Source organism: Pseudonaja textilis, chromosome 1 (genome assembly GCF_049901715.1).
Source record: "Pseudonaja textilis isolate UNSWEBS1 chromosome 1, rPseTex1.2, whole genome shotgun sequence".
Taxonomy (NCBI): domain Eukaryota; kingdom Metazoa; phylum Chordata; class Lepidosauria; order Squamata; family Elapidae; genus Pseudonaja; species Pseudonaja textilis.
In genome coordinates, this window is record NC_141990.1 from 238,374,904 (window position 1) to 238,396,668 (window position 21,765).

Here is a 21,765-nt window from a genome sequence, read left to right on the forward strand (position 1 = left end):
TCCCATTACCATACCCCTCAGTTCAAGTAAGAAAATAAAACCTAATGTAATTAAGAGCTCGTAGAAAAAGCATAAGGAAAGGACATGATATTTGAAAATGGGATCCTATGTTTCTCTCTAGAATAAAGGCCTGATCTGGTCAGTAGGGATTATTCCAAATGAGTGAACTTTTCCTTCTATGGAAAGGAGGAGAAGATCAAGATCAGGTTTGTAAGTTATCGGTTGTTGAGTTGTACTTGTTGTATGGAGTTGCCTTGTATTTCCGAATTGCTGGGTGCTATTCCTAAATGCATGACCATTTGTGGGCACAGAATGGTAAAAGACAGCTCATCATAGATTAGTGGATAGGAATTTCAGAGATTCCAAAAAGGAGAGAGAGAGAGAGAGGGAGGGAGGGGGAGAGTGAGAGAGAAAGAGAGAGTCATCTGGCTTAAAAATACCCTCAATTTACAGCAATTGTGTGACATTTTAATTTGCAAAGTAATATGAGGTATAGTTACTAAGAGGTAATAAGGAAAGGAGAAAGAAGCAGTGGAAATTTAAGAGACAAGGTTTTTTTTTTTTTTGCAAAGTCTCATTGTGGCCTAAATATTACGGATAATTTACCCCATTGCAGGTCATACACAGCTTTTCACAGCAGGTACGATACTTTGCTGATATTCATTGAGAGCCTGCCTTTTGTAGCAAAATTGAAGAACAAGCTTCAAGGTTACTGAGAATGATTCGACAACTTAATGTACTTTTTTGCTTTAATCAGACCTATGACCATTGTCATATGCTGACCAAAAGCACTGGGGGTGGGGGATGGAGAAGAATGCTGGATATATTATTCCACTCCAAATTATTTTTCATTCTATAGAATAAAGGAAGGCTCACCTAGTGTCTTACTTCCCATCTTTAGTCTGCTGCTGTGTGTACAAGAAAGGGGTATCCAAAGGCCACAATTAAAAATAATTACCAAAATATTATTCTAGGGCTCCTGTAAAGGGTATGTCCTTCTTAATAGGTATAATGTTTATGTTTGTTTATTTCTATTTTGGTCTGTCTTTGTCCCAATTTTGCCATTTAATTTTTTTAGTATTTGATTATTTTTCATAAATAAATATTGAGTTATATTGCTACCTGAACTGAGAGGTACATTAAGGGATTGAGTGGAATATGCTGGGAACAAAGTAAACTAGAGATTAGCCATAGTAATTTTCCAGTTTCCCAATGTTCTAAGAGAGCCTATTTTGGTATAATGGTTAAAGCACCAGACTAGGAACTTGGAGAACTGTTAGGCACAAAGCCAACTGTGTATCTTGGGCCAGCCAATCTGTCTCAGCCCTAGGGAGGAGGCAATGGCAAACCACTTCTGAAAAACTTGCCAAGAAAATCTCAGAGACTTGTCCAGGCAGCTCAGACAATTAGAGTTAGAAAAATTCCATCAGGAGGGCATTTTGAAATGCAGTAAGAGGCATTGCTCTACGGTTTTCATGAGTTCCTTGATTTGCTTATGCTTATTTGTTTGTCAAGGACTAATAAACAAGTGATTAATATTTAGTCTCAGAGTAGTAGTTCTCCAAACAGGATTTGGGAACAGAAATCTAGTGGTCATGCAATATAGTGAGCAGAGCCATTTTTCCATCAACTTTTGAAGCTATCTGCATTGCAATCTATATAGCAATTCCGTGAAACTGCGCTCCAGGTAAAAACCCATAAGGCTTTTGTGTCCAAAGCTGAAAATTATTGAATTGCATCCCCTCCGGATGAATGGGACTTCTGCACTCACAATCTGCCAATATTCAGAAAAAAAGATTCCCTAGGCAAGAAAAGTACCCTTTTGATTTTAGTTTGTGCGTACATTTATCCTCCTCTCACCAAAGTACAGCTTTTGGGATGTTGGTAATGTTGAATTTTAATTATTATACTTGGATATTTACTCAACTAGATAAATAGGGGATTTTACAAATCTCCTTTGAATTGTGCTCATCTCATGGTGGACACTTCAATGTATTCTTCTTAGAAAGTAACACAGAAGTGATTTGCCACAACTCGTTGCTGGATTTTTTTATTTTATTTATCAATCTAGTCTTGGAATTCCCTGATGATGTTCAATCCAATAGGTAACCAAGTCATATCCTACTGTTCAGATCAGTCTAGGTCAGCTAATTGAACATATTGTGGGGTTAGGAGTTTTAATATAACAGAGTAACAGAGTTGGAAGGGACCTTGGGGGTCTTCTAGTCCAGCCCCCTACTCAAGTAGGATACCATTTCAGACAAGTATTGTCCAATCTCTTCTTAAAAACCTCCGGTGATGGAGCACCCACAACTTCTGAAGGCAAGCCATTCCACTGATTATGTCTGGTGTTTACAGTTTAACATATCTGGGATTTTTTTTTTTAAAAAAACCCTTTTTTTCTTTATTAAATAGATTTTTATTCACCTTCATTACTTTATAGATAATTCGATGCAGTGAACATATCTAATACTCCTTCCTCCTCCTATCTCCCCCAAAACAGCAACCTTGAGAGATGAGTTGGGCTGAAAGAGAGAATACCTGGCCGAAAGCCAGTTTTCATGCCTAAAAGTCGGACTAGAACTTATACTCTCCTGGTTCCTAGGCCAGCATCTTAACAAATGTATTCCTTATTCAGTTAAATTAAGGTATTCTTCACCTTAACTTAATAGAATAAACGGACTCTTTTTCTTTTAAGCTTTGGATACAAAAGTCTTATGAGTTATCTGGTTCTTTCAGTTCAGCACTATCAGTGTGAATGCAGTTTGAACTAAACTATCTTTAAAAAATTAAGTTCCGTATTCTAATGGCTTAAAATGTTTTGAACTAAAATGAATGAATACAACCTCAATGGAACAGCATCTACATGGAGGGAGGTATGCAGTGGGATACCACAGGGCTCTGTCGTAGGCCCAATGCTCTTCAATATATTCATCAATTATTTGGACGAGGGGATAGATGGTAAACTCATCAAATTTGCAAATGACACCAAGCTGGCAGGAATAGCCAACACTCTGGAATATAGGCTTAAGATACCGAAAGATCTTGACAGACTTGAACATTGGGCACTATCTAACAAAATGAAATTCAATGGTGAAAAAAGTAAGGCTCTACATTTAGGCAAGAAAAACAAAATGCACAGGTACTTTATGTGGTTCTTTGCTTAATAGTAGTAACTGTGAGAGTGATCTTGGAGTCCTAGTGGACACCCATTTAAATATGAGCCAGCAGTGTGCAGCAGCTGCCAAAAAAGCCAACACAGTTCTAGGCTGCATAAACAGAGGGATAGAATCAAGATCACATGAATTGTTAATACCACTTTATAATGCCTTGGTAAGGACACACTTGGATACTGCATCCAATTTTGGTTGCCACGATGTAAAAAAGATGTTGAGACTCTCGAAAGAGTACAGAGAAGAGCAACAAAGATTAGGGGACTGGAAGCTAAATCAAAGAATGGTCTATTCCTATTCCATTCTGTTCCATTCTATTCTAACCTTTCTCAGCCTGTTTGTCCAGATATACTGAACAACAATGCCCACTATCCCAGTAAGATTAGTTGTTTGCCATCTCTTCTGTGAATTTTGTTACCTGATGATTGACAGATTTTGGCCTGTTACCAAGATGGTCATAAATATGCAACAATAACCAAAATGTTACTTTTATTAACAACAATAAAAATTACTTTTGTTTTTATCACATTCATATTTGTTGTTCTGAAGACAAACTACTAAGGTATATTGCAGTTCGCAAGTGGAAGCAATACCAAAGAAATTCTTATAACTAATTCCAAGTGAGTGTTTCTGCATACCAATATGACAATCTTTGTGTTTAGTAGTAGTATTTAGAAGAGGCGTGTTCAAGCTGTGGCCCACAGGACACATAGAGCCATGGACATTAGTAATGTGGCCTCAGAAGAGCATATAAAATGAAGTTTGTTATTTATATATGTTAAGTATATTATATATTTTATATGTGGCTCAAGACAATACCTCTTCGCTCAATGTGGCCAAAGCAAGCCAAAAGGTAGGACACCCATGATTTAGAAGCAGAGAAGGACCGAAGTTCATTTCTTTTTTTAATTGTAGAAGCTTTCACAGAAGCCTTGGAACTTATTTCAATTCTAGTTGTGTCAGGGAATTCTGTTTTATGTATTTTTTTTTTCTGGATTCTACTGCCAAAGTGACTAGTGATTTATTTTCAGTGACAATACTGAATTATGTATCAGTCCAGTCACTGTGGTGTTCAGATCTTATGGGGAAGACTGGAAGATGCTATTCTCTTAGTCTTGTTAAACCATCATGAAGCTGCTTGCTCCTGATAGCAGACAACTGCATGTATTGGTTTCATGTTACATTAGGTATTACTGTTGTTTTTTGAGGAGCTATTATGCTGTGACATCAAATATTTTTTGACAGGCCACTTGTAAGGTTAGCATGCAACTGTCTACTATAATATTAAAGCATCGAATTAAACATATATTATTAGCTTAATATGAGTCTGGAAACCATACATAATACTGAGAGGAGGTGAGGGAATAATCATTTCATCCCAGCCTATTTATGTGCACATCCTAGATAATTGTAGTTAGTTTAAATGGTTTGTTATTTTTAACTGTTCTCTGGTTATCAATTTTCTGGCAAGTGAAACTGCTTCTTAACAATTATTTTTGAATGCTTCGTACTCAGATACCTGGTACAGTTTGAGTTAATGTAGATCATGAGAATTAGCTTATAAAACACGTAGCATAAAACAACTGCCTTAAGAGAGGCTCTTAGATAAAAATGAAAAGGCATTACACCCAGGAAATATTTAAGGACATTATTTATTTCCAGAATTAGCTTGGCACTGCTCCAGGTGTTGAGACTGCAATTCCCATAATACTTAAATTGGCTGAATTCTAAGTCTTACAATCTGAACACATTTTGTGTGTGTACTTGTGTATGTGGAGGGGGAAATAAATAAAGCAACATATAAAATAACGAAGATGCAGTATCCTGATATCATTCTAGAAATTTTTTATGACCAGTTGCCTAAATCAGTGTTATTCATCTTCAGGAATATTAAGATGTATGGGCTTCAACTTTTGGAATTCTGGGAGTTGAAGTCCACACATCTTAAAGCCGTTGAGGTTGAAAAACACTGGCCTAAATACATAACTAGGAGCAGTAAAACCTATTGTATTCATACCTGTGACAATTCATGTGCCATTATAACATCTGGGATTATAACTGCTTTTTACTATCCATGCAGAGAGAGAAAAAAATCAATTATTCAAGAAGACTGGAAAAAATATTAAAATCTGTGGCCAAATGGGAAATTATTTTCAACTTAAGAATTGCATACCATTTGTTGGGTTATTTGCTACCAGTGTATGAATCAAATCCAACTGAGTAGATCCAAAGGGATCTACAAGCTCTTAATAAATATTCATATACACACCCGTTCTCCTAATCAGCATACATACAAAGATGCCCCTGTCTCCAATAGATAGAGTTGAAACCAATCTCCTGAAGATTGTAATAAATAACCCCTTCAACCTTATTTTCAGGTTTCTGTTATTGCTAACAAAAAAAGGATGTTCTTTCCTCAACTGCAATCCCCAAATTTCTCAAGCTGTTTTACGTGCAAGACAGACTGTTTCTTGGTGCTCACTGGATACTTTTTTCAAGGGTATCCATTTTAAGAAGGTGAATAAGCTTTTGCAGACTGGGAAGCTATGTGGCCCGTATATTGAAGGCATTGTCTGTTGGTTCTTTGCTATTGGTTACCACTTCATTATGTGAATGGAAGGAGTATCCAGTTTCATTCCAGTCACAAAGAGATTTTTTTTGTTAAGTAAATGCTCTTAACACTGATGGAACAATAAGTTATATTTTTGCTTTCCATCTTTCTTTTTTTATGTGTTCTATTTGCATAGCCATAGCCCATATATGAGAGATTTTATTTATTGTCACTTAATATTTTTATCTGGTGCAAGATAGACTGAACTTCTAATATACTTGTATGGTTCTTTTGGACTTGAAAAATAAATTCCATTTCAGGCTCTTACTGCTTTAAGTGGTCATTTAAATTCTTAACTGGTGAAATCAGCTTTCTACCATCAACAGCATGGCTATTGTTCTGTTAGGAATAGAGTTCTGCAACAGGAAATGTCATTAATTAATTGAAGAAACTATATCAGGCTATTTAGATTAAGCTACAAAAAACGTATCACTAGCATAAGAATATTTTTAAAGTGATGCAAGACAGCACATTTCTAGCAAAAATGGCGAACAATAATTCCATTATAAACAAAGTGCCCTAAGGGGGAAAAATCCTTCAAAGAGGTAATTCCCCCACACTTTTTTAAAGGTGTAAGCTGCAATAAATACTACAAAGCCAGCTTCTTTGTATTCTATTAACAATAGAAAGAGCTACTTAGCTATGTGTTTTGTAGAGATACATATTTGACATAAGATTTTAAAGCAATAACTTTACTGAGGCAGAAATAACAAAGTTTGATCAGTGTGGATAGACTCTTTACAGTATCAAGTGTAAAGCATAAACATGAAGTATGATTGCTATTTTTTTTAGTGAGTCAAGAACTGATGTTGCTTTTGGCAGCTAATTTCAGGAGGGGTCCAAATACATTTGAGATAAACCTGTTTGCTAAAGCACTAGATGTTTCAGAAAAGGAAGTTGTATATAAATTGCATTCCCCAGAGGAAATCCATCATCAAGCAAACTGCAAAAGAGGATGTAAATTTGCATGTTATTTGCATCTGCTATTGTATATATGTGTAGAAGATCTTTTGGAAATAATTAGCAAATTGACAAATACAGTACATTTCAGTGCACTGATGGGTAGGGATGACTTCTATAATTCGTTTGGTCTAGTATCCCTTTATCTGATAAAAGTTGACAATTGTTTGGGGCTGAAGTTCAAAGAGAGAATGGCTTGATGTTGAGGTTTGTCATCTGTAAAGTAAAACACATAGCTGCTTCTTTCTGGATCAGATCCCAAAATGTAGATTATACAGTATATTGGGCTAAGTGTTCATCATTAATTACTTTAACAGGCCAGTATAGAGGTTCCCCAAGGCTCTTTGTTTTCTTTGCTGTCACCGTGTTAACACAGCTGTCCCTTTGGAAAAGGATTTAGCTTTGGTAGGAGGGGACAAGACTGACTCCTTGAATTTCCTATGATCATAAGACTATGGGGATATGCAGTGTAGCCTACTGCTGCTATGCTATGAAAACCATTCTACTCAGCTAGTGTTAATTTCCACCCTGCGCTGCACAATACCTCTAGCACAAATCAAAGTCAACATGTCTGGTTGAATGTTTGGCAATGTATGCAGGTCTGAATGAGACTGTCTGCCACTAAAAATATCACTTGTTCCAGAGTGTGAAGACTTGAAGATGATGGCAATATTCTCTAAGGATATTCTCTGGCAGGTGCAAAATTAAAATAAAAAATTATCTTGAGCCTTTTAGTTTTATATTCTCAAATAACATTTTTTTAAAGATACCCCTCCCCGCCAAAGTACACAACATGTAATCTGTGCATACAGACTCAGAGTGATTTAAAACTCTGCTTATAAAGAATTATTGCTAATTAGCACGACAGCTTTATGCACATACAAAATTGTAGTTAAGGGAATGGTAAACTTTTATAAATGTATAGCAAGGTCCTTGGTAATCAAAATTATTAGTCTAATGTGAAATTTAGTTTATGAATATAATTACATCCAAATGTTATGATAAATTACTTTTTAAAATGCTGTGTACTGAGCTCTGAGATAGTAATAAATTTTGAATTATTTTTTTCTCAAATTTTTAAAAATTGCAGGGTTTCCCCCCTCATTTTTTTTTAAAAAAAACCAATTTGTTGGGTAGCATACAGCTATAAAAATATGTTTGACATTCTAAATGGTTCAGGTTTCATGGAATTATACTGATGTTTAATGCAATCCTCTTTTGAGCCATGGTTTAGATATCATTAATATAGGATATTTGACTAAGTGCTAACATAATTCCATTGGTGCTTATATAGCAAATATATTTGAGGGTTTTCAAACTGTTTACTGACAGAAAATATGCAATTGTTTATCCAATACTGCGGGCAGACACGCACGAAAATCCAAATAGTATCTGCTAAGGGATGTCTATGATACTTCTTTTTCCAATAAAACAATCTGGTTGTACATATCACCCAGACCAGGGGTAGGGAAACTTGGCTCTTCTATCACTTATGGACTTCAACTCCCAGTATTCGTGAGTGAGCCGTAAAAGGTTCCCTATCCCTGGCCTACTGATTTTTCAGCTGTGGGGGAAATCAATTTTTGACTTGAATGGGACTGTTTAATATACAAATGTAGGACATATTCTTTACATGTCCTACGTTTGTATATTAAACAGTCTCATTCAAGTCAAAAATTGATTTCCCCAACAACTGAAAAACCAGTAGGCCAGGGATAGGGAACCTTTTATGGCTCACTCACGAATTCTGGGAGTTGAAGTCCATAAGTGATAGAAGAGCCAAGTTTCCCTACCCCTGACCTAGATCAATAATACCTCATGGCACAAACGTCAGAAAATACACAAAAGGGCATCAAATCAATCTGATTGTAAATTGATTACTTATCTGGTGTAATTTTAAAAGAGAACACAAGGTATTGTTCCCTTCGTTTAACCTGATAATCAAAGCTGCTTGAGATTAATAGTTATATTTAAAGTCTCATAGCTGGGGCAAAAAAACAAATCCTGAAGTTGGTTAATTAAGTGGTATAGAAAAGCAATAATTTGGATTATTATGAAAGTAGACAAAATATTGAGTATTTTCTTAGCTGAAACTCTTCTTTCTCATAAGTCTTATGAAGAGTTTGTGCTCTTTGTAGTTGTCCAAAAGATGCTTTTTAAAGAGGTAACTGACTTTCTAGATTTTTTTTTTGAAGACATTTTGCTTCTCATCCACGAAGCTTCTTCAGCTTCTTGGATGAGAAGTGAAACATCTTCAAAGAAAAAAAACTCCAGAAAGTCCACTTGCCTCTTGAAAAAGCACCTTTTGGAAAACTATAACCTGGATGACTGAGAATTTCCATAGATATTTATAGTTCTGATAATTAATCAAAGTATTTGGTGACTGGCATTGTCTCTCTCTCTCTGTCTGTATGTACTTCTTTTTTCTTCCTGTTGTTGCAGTGATAATCATAGAATGGAACTAACCTCAAAACCAGAAAATAAATACATGGTACTTCACAATTGTTCCATGCAGGGGGATAATCTGTATTGTGGAGCTCTGGAAGACAGATTTTGCTACTGCTAATTCTGCTGTTCTTAGGGAAAGTTTAATTGATGAAAAGACTGAGAATTAGATATAGAACAAGAAAAGAAGCAGAAATCTTAGCAATACTCAGCTATCTATAGAATAAACAGCTGTCTACGGAATAGATATTGTAATATATTTTGGCTTTTGTAAGCTACAAATGATTTTTAGATGTATTTTCATCCCATTTTCTTCTTTCTTGCTCTTCATTTCTTATTCTTATTCCTGGGTGGAATGCTTGATGTTTGCTTGCTAGTTGATCTAACTGTTTCTGTTTAAATAAACAGTAGTAGAACTGATTTGTTAAATATGTCACTAGACGGACTGTATTACAGTTTAACTTGGGGGTTGGGAAAAATAAAGCTTAACTATACATTTCTTTCTTACTTTTGTTTGCATAGTTCATTAAAGAAGGCAGTTCATAATACAGTTATGAAACAAAGCCAGTTAATATTGTTACTATTTATATTGCTGAAAACTGATTTGTCTGTTACAAGCCAAGCAGTGGAAAGAAAAAAATGGTGTAGAACTTCAGATTGCACAGGCAAATATTCACAATTTCCTGGAAAGAATTCAGCATGTTGACAACTCCACCACTGATACATCCTATCACATATAATTCTTAATCAGAAAGAAAGAAAAATTCCAATCAGGAATTTGCTCCTATCCAACCAAGGACTCTATGGTTATAACAAATGCAAAATGTATTGCCTTTTTTCAGAGTTCACTTTACAAAGTAAAAAAATGCTATTGGCAGGGGGAGAAATATGATAAAAGTAAGCATACTTTTAAAAACTCTGGACCATTATGACTTTGAATCCTGGGCTAAGACTGAGGCACCACCATTTGTTCTTGTGCAATATTTCAGGAGACATATTTCAAAAGAAGAGAAAAGAAAACTAGGCTTTCAAATACATTTAAGGATTTATTTAGAAACCTAGTTTTCCCTTTTAAGATTTCAATGAAAATTATTGTAATAATAAGTCCATTTTCAATTAAGAGATAAATTTAATTATGAAAGGCATAAATTTCTATATGGTAAGATCTAAGTGTCCCTTTAGATGTGTGAAGCTATCTTGCATAAGACTGTAATATACCAGAGATTGATGACAATCCTATGTCAGCCACTGATCATAGACTGCACTGATCATGACTTTCATACCACTATTATATTGTCATATTAATGGAATGGCATTGTATATTCCACTACAATGGTTGAGTAGCTGTCATCTGTAAGGATGTTTTTATTCATTGATAACTTTATGTGCCAGGTCACAATACTAACCTATATCATTTTTGTCAAATCAATAACATTTCTACATACTATTAGAGTTGCAACCCATTGTCATGTATCATAAAGTTTGTATCATCAGAGCTAATTTATATCTAATCACCACCCAACCATCAACCATTTCTGTTCATGCATTTGGAGCCTATAACACAGCCTTAGTACCATTAAAAAGTTTGATTATTGGTGGTCAGGGAAACATTCTGGTCCCATGCAGAAGCTAAAGCTTTGAATGACAAAATAATAACAAGAAAAAAAAACGAAGCAGTGGAAGACAGAACTGGTGCTTGGAAATAAAAAATACGGGCTTGCCCATATATTAGGAAAGGCATTTTCCAGGGTGACTCATTATCACCTTTATTGTTTTTCCTTGCTATTGAAGTGAATCTTGGCTTCCAAATAGCAAAAAATGCTAGTAAATTTTTCTTTATATGGATGATATTCATGGAAGAACAGAAATAGATATAGCAATGGAATTTGGCCTAGACCAATATGCTACAATAGCAGTAAATCAGGGTAAAGTGACAAAAAGTAATGGAATTAAAATGCTGAATGGCCAAATAATTAGAAACCATCAGGATGAAGCCAACCAAGTATCTGGGCATTTTACAGCTGGATAATATCAAACATGAATAAGTTTAAAATATGATTCATAAAGTAAACAATCAAAAAGTGAGAATAGTGCTAAAGACAAACTTCAATGATTGAAATGATTAAAGCCATTTATACCTGGACCATACCTGTGATACAAAACCCTGCTAGAATTATTAACTGGATATAAGCTGAACAGGACAGTTTGGACCCAAAAACACAAAAGTTAATGGTATGCATTATGTCCCAATAGTGATACTGATAGATTATACCTGCTCTGCAGCAATGGAGGCAGCTGTTTCTTTCAAGTCAAACTGTTGAGGACGAAAAGTATACATTAGCTGATCATGTAAAAGACAATCAAGAACAAATTAAAAACTGAAACTTACTGAATGTTCATAAAACAAAACATGGATATTAAAATAATGTAATAAAAACAAGAACAGAATGCTAGCAAGGGAAAGCAATTTCAACAAAAGACTGAAGGAAAGTGGTTAAAGATAGAATTTGGCAACGTCTGAAGCATTAAAAAAAGAAACTGAAGGTTTGGTTTTGACTGCTCAAGAGTAAGCTATTAGAATTAATGCAATCAAGGCCAGATTGAAAAATCATTGAATAATTGAAAGTGTAGATTGTGCAAAGAAGCAGAATAAATAGTAAATCTTCCTAATAGATTGCACACTCTGATTACAATAAGCAACACAGCACAGTTGCCAGAATGATTTACTGAAACATCTATAAAAATATAGTTGGTGGGAACAAAGAATTGAAAAAGCAGTCGAAAATGAAATTTAAATATTGTGGTATTTCTAATTACAAACTGATGAAATCTTGATTCATAACGTACCAGATTTAACTGGTTGAAATTAGGGGAACGTGGATAAATTTATATGGCAATACCAGCAGAGAGTAGAAGAGAAGACAAAGAATTGGGAGAAGATCATAAAATGTGAAGATCTGAAAACTGAAATTAAAAGAATGTGGCAAAACTGGCCATGGTAGTGCTAATTATATAATAGTCACACTGGATATCACACCAAAAAATCTTAGATGGTCCTTAGAAAACCTGTGCATTGACAAAATCTCCATTTGTCTGCAAAGGGCCACTTTGCTTCGTTCCACATATATAGTAAGCCATTGCATTATGACATCCTAGGTTTTTGGAATGAACTTGATCCTGAATGAAGGTCAAAACTAGGTTAAAAAATTGGCAAGTTGTTATTTGTATTGTAATAACATCAACACCAACACTTTAGTGAAAATAACAAAAGTTCCAGACAGGGTTGCGAATGTTCAAAATAAAACCAAAAGAAGTTGTAAGATCAATAGGAATAGAGGAGTAAGTATTGGATTATGAAGTAGTATGTGATCAGAATATTTCTCTCTATGAGTTGAAAATTAAGAAACAAAGAGAAGGGAAAAATGTGTGCATTATACTGAAGCTTAGCAAAGGCCTCTGAGATAGTTAAGAAACTCAAATAGGGATAAAACATAAATGTTTAAGACCAACAATTAATTGGTTAAAAAACTTTTAATGATCATAATTAGATTATAGTTTTTCTAGGGGAATCTTCCCTGCTATTGAGTAAATGAAATGTTCCTGTGTAGCCTTCCACACATTTTTCAAATTTGTTACAGAAGGCAATATTAGATTGATCCAGATAGGGAATATAGTGAAAGGAGAATGTTTATTTTTTGAATTAAAGTACTGTGTCATTTGGAAATAGGATTTTCCTAATTTGAATGACATTTAAAAACTTTCAGTTTATTCTTTGCCAGTTGAAATATATGTGAAAAATAAGACAAGACTGGTGAATTATAATCCTTGAACTAAGATCGTGGAAAAAAAAGATTAATTTGTTCCCCACCCTACCCAAACATATTAGAAATACCAGGTAAATGTTTAGATTTGTGGTCAGTGATTCATCTTATTATGTCTGTTTTGAATTTTTAGCAGCAAATGCCAAATTAGCAAGGATTTTTGCTGCACAGTGTGTGGCATTCTCCAAACCACATGTGGGACAGACTCTTTTGGAAAGGGTGAGTAACAGGTTGGCACATCTTTAATGGTTGAGAGTTGTTATAGGATCTAAAGAATCCATTGCTTCTGATGAGACAGCTAGCGAATAACTCTTTCTTGTTCAATTTCATAGTCTCATCACTGTTTTTTAAAAAATATATATCTGTTCATGTTTTATTATTACTATTACTACTACTACTACTACTACTACTACTATTACTATTAATTCTAGATAAAAGAACAGTAACAAAACATTCAGAGACAAAGCAGAAACCATAAAAGTGTTAGTGATTTGTTTGTTTTGGAATTTTTAAAGTAGTTTTTATCAGTACAGAAAACTGATTGAATACAAGCATAATCTTTAAGGAGAAAAAGACAACAGGACTGAAACTCAGTGAGACAACTGTTCCATGCTTTGTATTGCATGGATTTGCTTTTGGTTTCACACTTGGGAGATAATCTTAGGAAATACTTCTGTCTGAAATCCTGGAGAATTACTGCTGGTCTATTTCACTGATACTAAGTTAGATAATCCAACAGTCTGAGTATAATACAGCATGCTCTGATCTCAGATCTCTGTATTGCATATCAAAGATATTCCATTCCATGCCTAAGGCCTATGAAGGACTGTTGCATTTGAAGTCAGCGAAACTAGCAGTCTTCAGTAATCAATATTTTACTTCTCTCGGTATTAACTATAATTTAGGCAAAGTGATCAGGTTTAATACAACCTTTCCAATTTATCTAAAGATATACATTAAACCAACAGTACAATTCTGTTCCTTTGTGACCATCAATGTTACCCAATTATAAATCTGTCTTTTAAACCTCAGTATTTTTGCTAATTCAAACCAAGCAACAAAATGGTGATTATAACTAATAATATTATTTAGCATTTATAAAGCACATTAGAATATTTAGAGCCATTTATCCATTAATCTTTATAATAGCATGTAAGGTTCAATATTATACTCAAAACTGTGGAAAATGTTGAGAGATTGACTTACATCTAGTAAATTTAAGGCAACAATTGAAATCTGAGTTTTCTGTTTACAGAACATTCGCTTAGTTATTAGGCTAAGTTCAATATAATCACAGCCTACATAGCATACTCAAGAGTGGGCATACTATTGCAAGTAGATAGGTGTGTGTGTGTGTGTGTGTGAGAGAGAGGGGGGGTACACACGTATAGCATCAGATTACAAAGAGCACAGAATTCTCAAATATTAAATAATTAAATTAAAATTAAATTAAATTAAAATTAAATAATCAAGAACATGTTGCAGAGATAGAATTATTTTATTATTTTATTGTACTGAAACCTTTTTAAAAATAGCTTAAAATTTGGGTAGACAATAAAAAAATTTTTGGAAGTTGTGGGAGCTTCATCACTGGAGGTTTTCAAAAAGAGATTGGACTACCATTTGTCAGAAATGGTGTAGGGTCTCCTGCTTGGGTGGGGGGCTGGAGTAGATGACATACAAGGTCCCTTCCAACTTTATTAACCTAACCTAACCTAACCTAACCTAACCTAACCTAACCTAACCTAACCTAACCTAACCTTTGCTTTATTAACCTAACCTAACCTAACCTGCTTTATTAAGAAAACTACTAGTAGATTTCAATTCTTACATGTTTTTAACCTTATATTTATATTTATGCTGTTGCAGTTTTATTGTGATATTAGCTGTCTTTGGAGTGGGCAGGATTTAAATGTAGCAGATCAATCAATCAATCAATCTAGAAGAAAGATATATTGTTGGAAAACAACTGCTTTAACCCTACTTTAGCTGGATATTTGGAGAAAGATCCAGATTTGCATATCAGTTTCTTGCTAGTCATTTTCTTGAAAACTACTAGTGCTTTTCTTAAAACCTGTTCTCATTAAATTAAAACCAGCTGCCCTCTATTTCCAAGAGCTTCCCAAGAGATCTAAAAGGTGTCAACTTTAAAATTTTTCAAGATCATTTTTGCTTCTCAGTGCTTTCTTTCTATTTTATAAATGAAAACTTTTTGGATTGTACTGCAGCAACTTATCCTCTCCACCCTTGAAATCGAGATGAAGTGGAATTGTGTGCACACATATTAAGAACACCAGCCTCCTCCTTTCATTGCTCCAACTCTTCTAAGTGATGAGAGCAGCAAGCTTTCCTTTTAAAGAGCTCCACCTTTCAGATTATTAGGTTTGATATGGTGGCTCAGTAGTACCAAATCAATTGAATATTTATCACCTTTCATAAGACTTTCCATTTTTAAGGGAATCAGTGTTCTCAGTCTGCTCTTCTTCTCCCTTCATTTAGAACACTAACCAGCCAGTAGGCAAGACTGACTCTTAACTGGATTTCTTTGGAAGCATTGAGTTTTGTATGTTTCTTTATTTATTAATTCACATTTTTAATACTGCTCATTTTACCTAAGGGACTCTGAGCAGCATATAATAAAAACATACCACAAAATATAGAAGCCTAAGTAAAAACAACAAAATAAGAAACAAAATAAAAAGATACAGTTAATAATATTAAAAGTTAAACATTAAAAAGGTGGAGAGAATTACCTGCATGACAACAACCATCTCTAAGGTTGTTAGACAAAACACTCTTGAGCTTCCATGCCATTTGACAGAACCAGGTCCTAACCCTCTTTGGAAGAGCCACCTCTGGTGGCAAGGGGTTCTAAAGGGGAGGGACAAAAGAGACCAAGTCTCTTTTCCAGGATCCCACCAGGCAAAATTATTTTGTAGGTAAAACACACCAAAGTATTCTGAAACTGATTTCAAAGCTCCAAAGTCGTCTCCGCCCCCCCCACCCCCCCAAATAAACCAGAAAATAGTGAAAAACTTCACTACAAATCTGGATGAAAATAATTTTATAACTTTTGAATGGAGTTCTGTTCATTAATCAAAGGATTCACGTGACCTTGAAAACTCAGCGTTGCCACCAGTCTGCAGTGTTCCAAGAAATGGCAGCAAACACTCACAGTAAAAGTTGTGGAAATAAGGTTATTAAATGACATGAAAGCTGGCAGCAGGCAAAAGAATCAGACTATTGAAGACCTGTATTTATTTTAAAGGTAGAACATTCTGTTTGTATGGCTTTTTTATTTGCTGTTTTAAGATTACTATGTTTCACTTGGTACATTCACAAAGTCCAGCTGTGAATAATAGCAATCATTATATGGGTGTAAATGGTATATTGACTTCATTTTTCTGAGGCTCTAACACACCTTCCTTGTTGGCAGCAGAAACCAATGAATGAGACATTTTTATTAAAACTAGTGCTGGTGGTTATAATCAAAGGTCAATGGTTAGCTCTCACTTTTCAGTCTCAGATTTGTCAAGATGTTTGATCAGGGCACCGCAATGAAATTATTATGACAAAGACTTTGTACTAGGCGGTATCTGTCTGACAAAACTTGAAAGTCTTCACCGCAGTGATGCTGACAGCATGTGAATGCTGAAAGAATGTGCAAGAAATGTTATGTCTGAACAGAAACCTTTACTAAGTATCATCTTCCTTTTGTGTTGCGTTTGAAATCATTTCAGTTGCTATTAAGGTACCAGTGAAAAGGTGTTCTATTGATTAAAGGTGGCACTCCTCCTCCCCCCCTTTGCATAGTGCACTGTGTGCTTTAAGACAGACTTCGTGGTAGTGCCCTGTTCAGTCTCTCCCTCACACAGCAAGTTCATTAACATGCAGATAGGCAGAGATTGAACGTGGGCCGCTTTTTACATTGGAGTTGTCTTGATATAATGAGCTTCTCTTTAATGTTCAAAAATGTTGCTATATTCTTAAAAGAGCCCTGCTTATGAATTTCATTAAAATTAACTCTGTTTCAAAGAACTTTAGTATTGTTCACTTTTCTACAATTAATATTTTTTGATACACATGTATATACACATAGGAAAAGTGTAAATGTATACATTTATAAAAATGGGTATCTTTTTCTTTCTCTTTCTTTGAAATAGAAGAGCTGATATTAATGGATACATTCTGTATTATAATTGATGCCCCATGTGGAAAAAGCTGTAGAGTAAAAGTAGATTAGGTTGCTGGCACTTTTTTTCTCGGACAAAGAGAAAGTCTAGCCTCACGGGGAGAAAGAACTCCATTGTTTTAAGAAATCATATAAGACCAGAGAAGAAAATGAATTGAGGATAAAAGCCGTAGTCAGAATGAGTATGAACACACTTTGTACTTCATCATAATTCTGATTTAAGAAGCTGCCTTGAAAATAACAGAAAGTGAAGCAGTTGTCACAGAAAAGATATTCTGCAGAGTTCAACGTATTACTATATTTATTTGTATTATTTTTGCATGGTGTGATGTTTAAGGTACTGGATTAAGAGCAGGGCAATCCTGGCCCTGATCTACTTTTAGCTGGAGAAGCTTATTGGATGACATTAGTTTTTTTGTCCAGTCACTCTTTTCCAGCCAACTTATCTAGGAGGATAGGGAGAAAGTGGGAAGAAGGAGCAGTATGAATGTCGCCTCATGCTCTTGAATGAGAGGGCTATATATAAATCAAATACTGTAAGTACATGAATACATTCCACCCCGGGGCATGATGGCTTAGAGGTGAAAGACCCTGGCTTGTGTTTGAGACCTGAGTGCCACATGACAGGGTGAGCTCCTGTGGCTTGCCCTAGCTCCTGTTCACCTTGCAGTTCCACAGCATGCAAATGCGAGTAGGTGGGAAGTCATGCTGGCTACCTGATCACAGAACTGTCTTTGGACAATGCTGGCTCCCTTGGCTAAGAAACAGAGATGAGTAGTGACCTCTAGAGTCTGATATGACTGGACAGGGCAAACCTTTATCTTTACCTAAATTCCACCTCAGGGATTGTTTATTTAAAAACAATTTTTTTTCCTCCTTACCTAGTTTGTCTGCCTCCTTTTTAGAACAAATTTAGATAGAATATTACTAAGTCCCTGTGCCCCAGTGTCTGAAGCCCAATGGCCATGTATCTTTATTGGATTTACTGTTGAAACCTTGGCCCAAGGGAAGCAATATATACTACTAAGTAGAATTACTGGAATGATGTGATATGGCTTTATGAAATATAAATTTTGTAAATTTATGAAATTTTGTAAGCTTATGAAATTGAACAGTTAATATTATTAGGATGCATAACTTTAGGAAGCTTGAGAAGCTTGCAATCTCTCAGGTTTATAGATTCAAATTATAGGTTTGTTTTGTTCTATACAAAGTATTGAAACCATCTACTCTTCCTGATTTCAGATTCTTGTAGTTTTTATATAGTTCTGATGAAGCTACCATAATGACTGAAAGAGGTTTAGAAGCTCTGAAAATAATGTTTGTATGTAGAACAAAGGCTGAATTACTTATGAAGAAAAAAATTAGTATCTTTCTGCCTTGAAATTTTTTAGTTAAATGGGAGTGTTAAAGAATAAATGATGGCCATATGTATTACATATCGTCCTTTTTACATGTCTTGCTAGATTTGAAAGACATCCATGAATTAAGTAATATAACCAATGACAAAAAAGATTGGATAACTAATACTTAAATTCTTCCCTAACTTATTAAGAACTTATTATGGTTTCCTTAAGAGTTAAAAACATTTCTTAATTAGTTTTCTAATTTTCTTGGCATTTAGCCTCAACTAACCAGCAGTTTAATTCATAATACAACAATAGTTTAACATTATGCATCAGTCAAATGGTTCCAGGTAAAAGATCTAGCTACATCATTTCATAACACTTGAATAATTCTCTGTCAGTTCAGTTTGCTACACATGTGCACATATCCATATCGACGCTCATGCAGATTTAGGATACCTCTGATGATAGTTTTGCACAAGATTTTATATATTTCATTTAATTCTTTAGATATTTTTTTAAAAAATATGATTTGGTATATACAGTATTCTAAATTACATCTGTTGCCAGACAACTATGCAACAAATTTGCACAAAACCGGATATCATTTACTCAACTGTATATTTCATGGTGTGATTGGGAGCCATTTTCTTATTCTTTCTCTCAGTCACCTCAGTTTTACCCATATCTAGGAGAAGCCAACTTCTATTACTTAGAAAGAGGACAGGACATAAACATAGTAAATAAACATTATGTTTACTTCTTTCCATAGTCACTTTCATCCTTGCCAATGATCTTTTAAAGGTGTTTTCCCATACATTATATACTGGTGTATAAGAATTTCTTCAGTAGGAAGAGGAATTACAATGTGAGTTTGAGAAATTGTATTACCAGGAATTGCGTTGTGCTTGGATTCTGAACTGTGTCTCTTGAGATCAGGGTTTGCTTTTTAATAAGTACCCTGATATTTCCAGGATTATTTCACAAGCATCTTCCAACATAGATCAAGTATACTGTCAGGAAAAAAATGAAATGTTCCATTGAGTATTTATGAGCTCTCATGTATGTTTAAATTTGTTCTTGATGTTGCAGCTATTAGTTGCATAGATGAAAGCTATCTTACTTCTGCAGCATAGAGCATCTTCAATCTAATAGCTGATCAACTGATTCCTGTTTTTTTTTAAATGCAAGAATGTATAACACTGTAAATGCGTATAAATACTAAAACAACCACTAAACAAGTAGAAGGGTCTCTAACATTTTGGGGGTTGGTATGTATATTGGAAATCTTGGAAATGTTACAGGTAGTTTCACAAAACATCTATCAAGATGTAACTGGTCTGTCACAAAATGCCAATTTCATGAAAATCAAACCCAAGAAATTAAAGATAAATAATTTACAAAATAATACGTAGACAAGGGAATCTTTATGGAAAAAACATACTTGTAAACCTGTAATTTTCTCCTCTTTTAGAAATCCTTTCTGTAGCAAGGAAAACTGTTAAGTGTAGCTAGCAAGTTCTAATTCTAAAAGTGTAATTTCAAAATTGTCTGTTTATGGTAATCTATGATAGAATTGAATCTAAATGTGGATTAGAGCCTATTCAGGCTTCCTTTTCTCTCATGGGAAGATGAATCCAGAAACTTTTGTTGCAAAAGTTTCCACTGGACATGGGGATTTTCTGACAATTTCTAAGGTACTTCAGTATTTAGTGGCTTCTCAATTCAAGCATATTATTCCTCTGAAGTGATCTGTCAAGATGAGATTCAGGAGAATGGGAATAGTTATGGAGTCTCTGAAAGATCAGACAGCACTGGGTACTGTTGAAATGGAATGCTGTTTGCAGCCTTGGCAATGACCATTGAGATCCTACAATATATCCATCTTATTTAGGAGTTCAATCATAATACATTCTCAAGACTTTGAGAAGAATATTTAGGTTTGTAGATTGAAAGTTCTTTGCAACGAGTTTGTGTTTAGTGTTTTTGCTAAAAATTATATTTTAGCTTTTAAATCTTAGGCATCATAACAGGCATTCAAAGCGATCTGTTTTCCAAGAGAAATAAATGAATTAGGATTATGGATCTGTCAGAAGATTCATCAAATTGTGGACTCCCCTTAGTGACCTTCTATAGGTTGATCAAATCTGTCCTAAATAATGTTTCATTGGTTTAAATTGTTTAAAATGTCATTGACTGTTATGTATTTTAGTATCATTTTCTTCCTGCTATATTAGCATTTTAAAGGATGCTTTATTTATAACTAATTCACCATATAGTTTTTAGCTGATGTTGCTCTCCAACTTGAACAGCTATTGAGAAAAAGCAGGATGTAAATGTGTTAAGTGTCTTGGGACAACCATAGTGGAATTTGACTACCAAGTGTCACACAGGAAAAAAATAATCAAATAATAAACTTCTTACATTCACATTAGTTTAGGCAATTATGATTAAAGTGAGTAGCCTCTACTAGATGAAAAAAGAGGAATGAAAAACAAGTCACCAGCTGTGGTTACTCTTCACACATAATTGATAATATTGGATCTTTTCCCACTGCTGAGCTAAAGTAGTATCTGCCCATCTTTGATTAGGCAACCAACACTGGTGGCATAAAATTGGCTGCCTCCATTCTAATGTCTTCCTTGACACTATTGTGTCTGTTTTGAGGCAATGAAGAATGGTGTTTTCTTGATGTATGAGCCTGCTAGCCATTCTAGCCAAGGTCATTGGTTTTGTCTTCTGGCACACTTGCTATGCTCCTTTAGCACAATCCCAACCATCATCATCTAGAGCAGGGGTCACCAACCTTTTGGACCTCAGGGACCACCAAACTCATAATTTTAAATCCTGAGGACCAGAGATCCTGGGAAAATCCCCCAAAATGCCTGCAGGCAAATTCCCCACCCCATTTTCCTACTCATCGATTGTTCTTTATTTGGGATCACAGGATACTGTCTCTAGCTCCATTCTTGGGGGGGGGGAGAAGAGAGAGAGAGACTTTTGGTTTCATGCAAGAAAAGCAGCAGAAGCAGCAGAAATCTTTCTCTCTCTCTCCCAAACTCCGCCAGAAATGAGTCTTTGTGAGACTTGTTGTGCTGGCACAGCCTCTTGGAGCAGGATGCCTTCAGGGTCCCAAAGACTCATTTCTGGTGGAGTTTGGGGAGAGAAAGAAAGACTTTTTCTGCTTTCCTTGTGTGCAACTAAAAGCAGAAGAAGA

General features: G+C 34.9%; 1 protein-coding gene and 1 pseudogene across 5 annotated transcripts in view; one reads left to right on the top strand and one right to left on the bottom strand.

Moving 5' to 3' along the window:
* SOX6 (SRY-box transcription factor 6) overlaps nt 1–21,765 on the top strand; it is a 465,066-nt gene that overhangs the window by 21,354 nt on the left and 421,947 nt on the right. The window lies entirely within an intron of this gene.
* On the bottom strand, nt 2,804–3,408 carry LOC148128117 (uncharacterized; annotated as a pseudogene).